The following is a 9148-nucleotide window of genomic DNA, read 5'->3' as shown; positions in this document are numbered from 1 at the left end:
TCGGAAACGGCTCCTTCTTGTCGTACTCCTCGTTGCATATGTCCACCCGGGAATGTCATCCAGTGAAGTTGCTGTTCCTTGTTGTCCAAAGCCAAACACCTGTAGAGACTTGTCACTGTTATCAACGAGACGGAGAATACGAAGGCTAAAAACTTAAAATCTTAAGAGCACAAACAGTAATCATGATATTCCGTGATGACGGAATTTTTTCTGAACAACCGTTCTCAACAAAATTTCAAATTCAATTTTGTTTGAAAAAAGAATCCGCCCCGAAGCTATTGGACAGAAAACGATATTTATGTCTTGTTTTCCTTTTTTGCCCCCTGCATGTGCCGCTTGGGACTATGTCCCTTTCCCCATCTGCCCCCCCCACCCCCGCCCCCTCTAGAGGGGCGTGGTTTTCCTAAACTTAGAAGTGATTATGATGGACTTTAGTATTAGATCCGTTGAGTATTAGCAGATTGTTTGATGACCAGCAATCAAGCATTAAACATGAACTAGACCGTTTAGTAGTTTGTCAAAGGAGTCCATACGCTCAATGGCTTGCCCAAGAAAAAATCTAGCTGTGTAAAATCAGTGTAAACTGCACATCGATTTATTTGATGAGCCGTAATAACAGCATTCAGTAAAACTCTGTATGGGATGAATACCAGTGGGCCTATGTCAGACCATTGGGGGATACCCCATGTGAGAGCAAAGAATCAAGAGCAAGTCCGGTGATATATACCCCCCTCTGGCGACCCTCAAGGTAAGATATCAGCCCTTTCAAAGTAAGTCTTTGAATGGCATGTGGGTTTTGTGAGGTGTACTTTAGTCTGGCTTGGTCAATCGTCTGACATGCTGCCCAGTGGTGAAGTATGCTTAAATAGCTTCATATCCTCTGTCAAAAACGAGGAGATCACCCAATACTCGTACTAGTGCAGTCAACGTTGGATGGTAGCCTCGATAAGCAGACTGTCTAGTCTGCTTACATATCGCACCCATGGTCCTATATTGTAAGTATGTATGGATGCTCTGAGACGACTGTCTCCAAGACTTTCGTTGTACACTTGAAGTTGACAACGGGTCGGATAGTTCTTTTGGGTCATTGTATTCCACATTTACATAGCTTTTTCAAAAATGCGGTAACAGCACCGCCTTAAAAAGGATCTGTCACAATCATGACAATGCGACAGCACATGCAGTTTGCCGAGACATGTTTCCACTACCATCAAAATAATATAAATATTGAAAGAAAATATATATTGATTTAGAGGCAGATTTGTTTTTAAATATACACAAAATATTTTGAAAAAAACTTATGTGGTACAATACCTGCAATATCAGCAGATATAACCGTCCAGTTCGCCCATCCCATCTTATACATCCTAACGTCCAACGCCATAGGCTCGTTCGGTTTTGACAAAGTTCCTTTAACCAAATCCGTCCAGTAGAGTGTATCAGATGTGTCATCAAAGACCATGGTTACGATCTGGGCGGAGTTGCCGAAGTCTACGAATTTTGAGAACACATAGTCGCTCATATTAGCGACCAAAATCCCAGTCCTTTGCGGATTGATGATTAGCAGTTGCAAAGAGACATCTGAGAAAAGGTCATGGAATGAAAAAACGGCATTATCTTTAAGAATAGCATTCAAATTATACGGATATTGCTACTCGATATAAAATCTCAATAGTTTTAGGACGAACATGTCGTGGTATAGTGGTTTATTCACTTGACTCTCAATCCAAGGGTAGATAGTTCTAATTCCTGCTCGGAAATAACGTCCTTTGGCAAGACATTGATCAACTCTCCACCCAGATTTTTTGAAGTGCAAGCTCCACATATAGCTATAAGTTTACCACTGAATAAAAAACAACAACTTTAGGATACCTACCACATTCTGTGCCATCGAACCCAATATCACATTGGCACCTGAACGCTGGAGTATGGCCAATAGAAGGCGTGCAGGTTCCTCCATTGAGGCAAGGGCTAGCTGAGCAAAGATTGTAGCCTACGAATAAGACATGAGTGAGAGAAGGAGAGAGAGAGAGAGCGAGAGAGAAAGGGGGGGGGGGGAGAGAGAGAGGGGGGGGGGGGGGGAGACAGAAAGAGGGACAAATACATTCGTAAAAGCGTATGAGGAATGTATATTCAACGATATGCGCTACTGAATTACTGAATTACAATGTGACTGTAACAATAACAAATCGAAAGTAATGAATAAAACATTAAATGGATTAACGAAAATAATTAATTATTTGATCGTTCTTAAGAAATATTTACCGTAGTGAGGTGCCTCGCATACGATTATCTCATGACCTGGTGTTGTCAATGATGATGATGATTGGTTGAAGACCATACCTTTGACAGTTCCTCTAATGACCGTGCCATCGGGTAGCAATGAAGAGGGACACATGTCTTCTTCAGGGCACTTCAATACTTCACAATTTATACCTAGAAACATAGGGGATCTTTATACATGTAATTGTGTTCGGTAATCTGTTTCAACTCAATCATCCAATTGAATCGAAATGACTATCGAAATGAATATTTCAATAAGTACAAGGAGGTGAAAAGCTTGTGTAAGGAACATGCACCATCAACAAATACAAACAGGATACTTGTAGCCATTCAAAATATGAATGCTTATCTTTGCAGGAGTAGGAAAGAAAATACAGAATAAAGGAAAATCGCGGAGAAAATGTAGGCCTTAGATGATAAATTTATATAAAATTACGAGGTGTACCATTTTTTACCATTCTATATTTGTTTCGGGGCTGTGCCCCTCAGTAAATAGTACTATTGGAGTCGCCTCGTGCGCATAGTTTTAACCAGAACCTCTCAAGACAGAGTATATTTGTATACTATTGAAACTCTACTTTGCTACTATTTTCTTTTTTTAATATTATTCTTCTAGGCCTCTGTATATTTCATGGTAGCGGAATGGTACGTATAACAATTAGGGGTAATCTAAAGTTTGTGTACGGTTTGTTGTCGGTTTGTTGCCGGGATTGTTAGAGCCACTGAGGTATCGGGGTTACAAAATACAAAAACAGCCCGAGGTCAATGATGGAATTATCTAGTCTTATACTCTTCTAGATCGAATATCATACTCACCGTCTTCTAGCAGTGTCATAGCAATCAACAGGCTGATCAGATGCTAAAACTAACAAACAAACGATATGAAAATAGTACATCGTCGCAGGCGCGTGCGCAGGGGGGGGGGGGGGGGGTCGAACCCCCGCTCAATTTTTGGTTTAAATGTGTGTGTTTTGAAGGAAAAACCCCACCTCAATTTTGTTTTAATAAACAAAACAAAAAAGAATACAAAAAAATTGTGTGCTAAAGGGTTATCAAAAAGTGATCTTACCCCCCCCCTAACTGAACGAAATATCGGTCGGCCAATTTTTCAAATTTCCGGGACAAAAAACTAAGAAATTTTAACCCCCCCCCCCTCGAAAAAAAATCTGCGTACGCTACTGCATCGTCGCAACCCAAATTGAATTTCTTCTATTCTTTAGATAGCAAACTTTGAAATCCTCAAAATCATTGCATTTTTCTGCATGTCAGGTTTCAACTTTTCACCCTGGTCTCCTCAGGTTGTCACGAAACCCTAATCCGCAAAAAAAACTACAAATAGTAAACTTGGAGGGACTATCGTTTATTGTCATGTAAATATAATTTTTCAACCAAAAAAGTGTTTTTTTTTCACTTCATTCCTCTCGACCCATAATAACTGGCAATATCTGCAGGGTCTGCAGGAATAGCAATGAACGATTTCCTGCAATTTGTCGCTCACCAAATAATGTCGTTTTTGTTGTTGCTTCATTTCATCCAAATAATTATGAGAATATGTTGACTTGACCATTTCACAACCTTAGTGATACCAGTAATTTCTATGAGACAAAGGTCGTAACATCGAGCGATTTTCACTATTGGATGTTGTGAAGAACACCGGCGGTGCACGTAATCGCCCCGATATCAATACCGATGTGGCAATCTGAATACACGTAAGTAAATTAGACTAAATTAATTAACTAATAACAAAAGTCCTAGCGAAAACAAAAGGAAAGGAGAAAAAATGTATTACCGAGGTAAACATGATCCTGATGATGAAGACGATCTTTATCGTCATTGGTCACACAGAATGAGAGGGTTTAAAAGATCCGTAGCCGAATAATCTCGAACAGACTGTGAGCAGGAGGGTGATTTGAAGAGTGTTTAGGTCTTGCAGCCTAAAAATCCTTTTCTTTTTATATGAGAGATGGAACCAGATTTTGTTGTAAGAAGGCAAATCTAAAAAAGCGTGAGAATGGTTCCCCGCGGAAACAACGGACGTTGATTGCAAGCTACTGCTTCATGAGAAAGGTAAATGGCCGATTTCTGTTTAGTTTGCGCGAAACTGCCTCTTCCAGGCACCCACGGCATTACAACCGGGATAATAAATATATTCCAATGACAATTTAAATATTGCTTGCAAAGTGAAAAAACCCTTTTAAATCGATTTTTACCATCAAGGAGGAAACTATTAAAATCACAACTTTCAAGCAACCGTCACGAATGGTAAGCTAGATAAAATATATTACATCCTTATTGCCACATCGGTCTACAGTCCAGGCAAAGCTAGTTTTATAAACCAAAGATTATGGACCCCATTAAATAACAAGTGTCACTTATGATGTTCATGCCTTGGCAAACGGTGGGAGGTAATAACATAGCAAAGCATACTTTGCTGAAACGTTGTCATGGTAGTATTAAGCCAGATGAAATGTCAGCCATGTCAGATTCGTTACCAAAATTGATACGATCATCACGATTATATTTTACATAAAAAAGTATTCCATCATTGAGTCACGGTTAGTGCCATAAAATGGGACCATTAAAGCAGAACGTCACTCGGATATTAGGTTGATTTTAATAGAAGCAGACAAATTAGAGAAACAAGTCAATGATAGTTTGAGCGAAAACCGATCAAAAAGAAGAACGTTATGGATGATTTTTGAAGGTGCAATCAATATCACAAATTGGCAACTCTGTGGCGTATCCTGCGAGCTCCCCTCCCATTTGCCCTGTTCCTTAAAGACTTCAAAAATCTGTATTTTCCCTCAAGAAAATTTTCTATCTTACATTCACCCTAAACTTAATTATTGCAAATGCGTTTTTAAATACCCCTGTATGGAACACATATATTCCGTCCTCAATAACTAAGAAAATGAAATTTTATGATTTTTTTTCTTCTACAGAGCAAATTGAGAGAACCTCGCATGATACGTTGTAGTCCAGCCTCTGTACCGTTTTCGTTTAGCGCACCCAACCAGCTGATAAAATAACACACTCTCAACGTTGAAAGTAGACCTAGCCATTCCTCTAAATCTGGACCTCGAATACGTGTGGACGGAAATTTGGGGATTGCGCGATCACTGGAGAGACCGCGCTGTGTGTGGGGGATAAAAAGAACGAACGGACTGAATCTGGACTAGATACGTTGTTGATACGTCTTGCTTATTTGTGTTTCATTGATGACAACTTTAACAATCACCATCACACGTTTTATTCTCTGCAACAGCTTGATCTACAAAAAAAAGTAGTATTCATACAACGCGTCAAGATCGGAGGCATACCGTGTGTGTATGGGTGTGTGTGTGTGAATGTGTGTGCGTGATTGTGTGTTCGTGTGGGCGTGTGTGCGTGCGTGTGTGTTAAACTGCGTTACTTTACTAATGTTCTGTTTTCCCACTTTCACTCGTGTTCTCGCTTTCGTCTTTCCCTGCTCAGAATTACCTTCATGACAGGCTCCATGGGAATATTAACTCCCCGTACGACACCTGGAGCCGTATCAATAAGCCAGTTTACGGTTGCAGTCTGAGCATTAGCAGATAAAGGTCATTTGTACCAAAAAGGTAAAACCCACAGAGATGAATACTGGATATGCGCCCATGAAAGTTATGTAACATTATTCATTTATGCACCAGAGGTAAATTCTAAGATACGCAGGTGGAAGTATTCTTTTCAAGGGGGCAAACAAAAGGTATTCATGAAGCACATCTAGGACTTTGGCAGTTATTATTTTAAGATGCTCAAAGTAGAACTTCTCCATGTGTAAAAGATCTGTGGATATTTGGGGTCATTTGTACCATGTGCTATCTGTAAACTCCTTTATTACCATCAACCTTCCCCTTTCTCTCTCTCTCTCTTTCTCTCTCCCTCTCCCTCTCTCTTTTTCTCTTTCTCTTCCCCCTCTCTCTCCTCCCTATCTTTACCATCTTCTTGTTTCTTGTTTTTCATTCTTTTATAACATAAACAACATAAATAAAATAATTTAAACATTCAAATACGGCAATTAGCCCATTTCAGCTGAAAATGGCAGAGAACAGCTGTTTTTCCATTGGGTAATATGGTAAATAATATTCAGCCCACGTAGATCCTACCCCCTTTCTCTCTTTTATTCTCTCGTCTTTCTCCCAGCAGATTTGTCGCTGATTTTTGTCATTTGTCATTGAAAAACGGCTTTGTGAAACAGGTCCCAGGGCATGAGAAAAGCAAGGAACAATGCTAGGCTCAATCTCAAGCCACAGACGCAACCTCTTGAAGCACGGTGCCATGGCTTAGCACTGGATATCGGATTAAAAAAAAATTAAACCGAAAATTGAATTTAGCCCAGAAAACTAGGGTATAAACATGAAAACAGGGAGAGGACTGAGAAAACTTTGTGTGACGACTCCGGGCGGAACAATCCTTATAATGTAGGGGCCTGTTGTGAACTGCATATACTGAGGCAAAATTGATATGGAGTTAAGGCGTTGGTAGCAATATGGCATAATCACATAATCACAACTTACCTAATCGCGACCTTATACCCCCAGGTATTGTTTTCGTCGATATGGTAATCGGTGACAGCTCGGCAATTACCGGAGCATGCTGTCACCGGAACGAGTACACAGTGGTCACGAGGCACCGCGTTTTTTTGCCATTTTGAAAAGAATACTTCCACTTATCTTAAATGGAATCCATGGATCATTCGGGGAAAATCATTATTCAATGTTCACGAGTAAGTATCGTATCCCCCCGGTGGGATTTACGATTTGGTTCAGATGACATTTATTCTTCCCTTGCTCTACAAAGTTTTAGTTTTCCCCTTTGGAAAAGTATGCTACGTACACCTATCGTGGAATGCACCGTTGGTGCGTAAATGAATAATAATCAGCCAACATTCATGAAAACATTTAAACATGCGTCTCCTGTGGGTCTTTCAATGTGTTACAAATGACATATAATGCTCGGACTTACGAAACGTGTTCCGGCGACAATCCCTCAGTGGTCTATTTCCTACGCAAAGCTTTTAAAGGCAGGGTATTTTCGATTGCGCTATCTTTCAGTGAAGGCGTACATTAAAAAAAGGAAATATATTAGAGCGATTTCCGGTTCCAGTACCCCATCACGCGTGCGTCATGCAATTAGTGATGCATTGTGGGACATATCTGGACATGTAGTAGTAGTAGTAGTAGTAGTATACAAATAATACACATCAGTGAGGGCATTAGTATGAATTACCCACCCGAGGTACTGTTGGAACAGTCTAACACGCCCGAGGCGATAGCCGAGGGCGTTTGGACTGTTTTGAGCATATTGGTCCGGTTGTCTCATTTTAGCTCGCTGGACGTATATAGCAGCCGCCAATCGGCGGATTAGACGACACTTGGTAGTGAATTTGTATGTGAGATTGCTTTGCTAAATATAAAATTCAAGAACATTTTCCATATCTTTAAACTATCATTGATATCTGATAATTAAACAGTTATACAGTTATTAAAATAAACCTACCAAACTACATAATACAATGAAATACTTGACTTAAAGTAGGGGAGTTTGATGTGGTGCACAATTGCACCCCTCTGAAAATAATTGAAAAGTCCATGGCGATCATGAATATTCATGTTTTTGCTTACCACGGCAAAATGTTTGCCTATCTTCAATGGAAAAAAATACGGTGGGGGGGGGGGGGGGTTGGATGAAATGGACATAATGAACCGATCAGAACTGATCTATTATAATTCATGGTTCTTATCCTTCGTGTGCTTGACCTAAAACCTTACAATCGCTTGGCAAACTATGTCCAAAGTTCGACTTGTTTCACGTGTGTTATATAGGCAATGGCGAGCTTGCAACCTATTTTGATCAAATTACGGTGGGTGAACTTTCAAAAGTCAATGGGACATGAGTGTTCCAATGAAAGAGCTAGTGATAACGTACGTCGGGGTGAATGTACTTTTCGTTTAAACAAAAAATGAATTTTTAACGATTTTTGGGGTAAAATTCCATAGGCTAACATGTAAGGCTGCTGACTCTGACGATAGGGGGCGTTGTCAAATGAGACTAAACGGAGCTATATGAGGTACCAAGTGTCGGTAATTTTACTAATGCCCGAACAAAATGATGTGTATTATTTGTTTTATAAGATTATGTTTTATTTATTTCATATAATGATGTTTTCTAACATGATTTTGATAATGACCGGTCATTATCATTGGATAATGACCGGTCACTACCCAAATTACGCGCGATTACGCGCACGTGTACGCTTTCAACCAATCATTTGATTAGGATCCACGTCATCATCTTATAAAAGTGGTTATTTTACCTGACCTCTAAGGATGCACCAATGCTTGTTAATGAGCAACCATAGGACCGACGGCTTAAGGTCCTCTCCGAGAAACATTACGAGCACTAGGGCCTCGCTTAAAAAGAGTTACGATTGATCCAAATCAATCGTAAGTCCTTTAATCGATCGCAAGTTTGCAGTCTCCGATCTCTTACGTACATAGTTGTGCCGATTGATATCAATCGCAATTAAGTTGCGTATTTGGCTTGCGTGTTGCTGCGTATTTATGGCAAGCCGTTTTAACATTTATTCCTATTTCAAAAAACGAATTCTTGATATCACGAAATGATTTTCTGTTGTAAAGCAATGGTAATTTTTAGTATTAAGAATTCGATTTCTTGATATAAAAATAAATAAATCAATTCTTGATATTAAGAAATAGGAAAAAATGTTAAAACGGCTTGCCAAATACCCAACGGTGTGACTGAGGCATAAAGGCGGGGCCCAGATGGCAGTATACGTAAATCTGAAGTAGTGTCAATGGAATACCCTGCCTTTCAAGGTTTT

Source organism: Strongylocentrotus purpuratus, unplaced genomic scaffold (genome assembly GCF_000002235.5).
Source record: "Strongylocentrotus purpuratus isolate Spur 01 unplaced genomic scaffold, Spur_5.0 spur5_scaffold_4, whole genome shotgun sequence".
NCBI classification, from domain to species: Eukaryota; Metazoa; Echinodermata; class Echinoidea; order Camarodonta; family Strongylocentrotidae; genus Strongylocentrotus; species Strongylocentrotus purpuratus.
The sequence above is the reverse complement of the archived record's forward strand: the minus strand, read 5'-3'. Positions refer to the sequence as shown.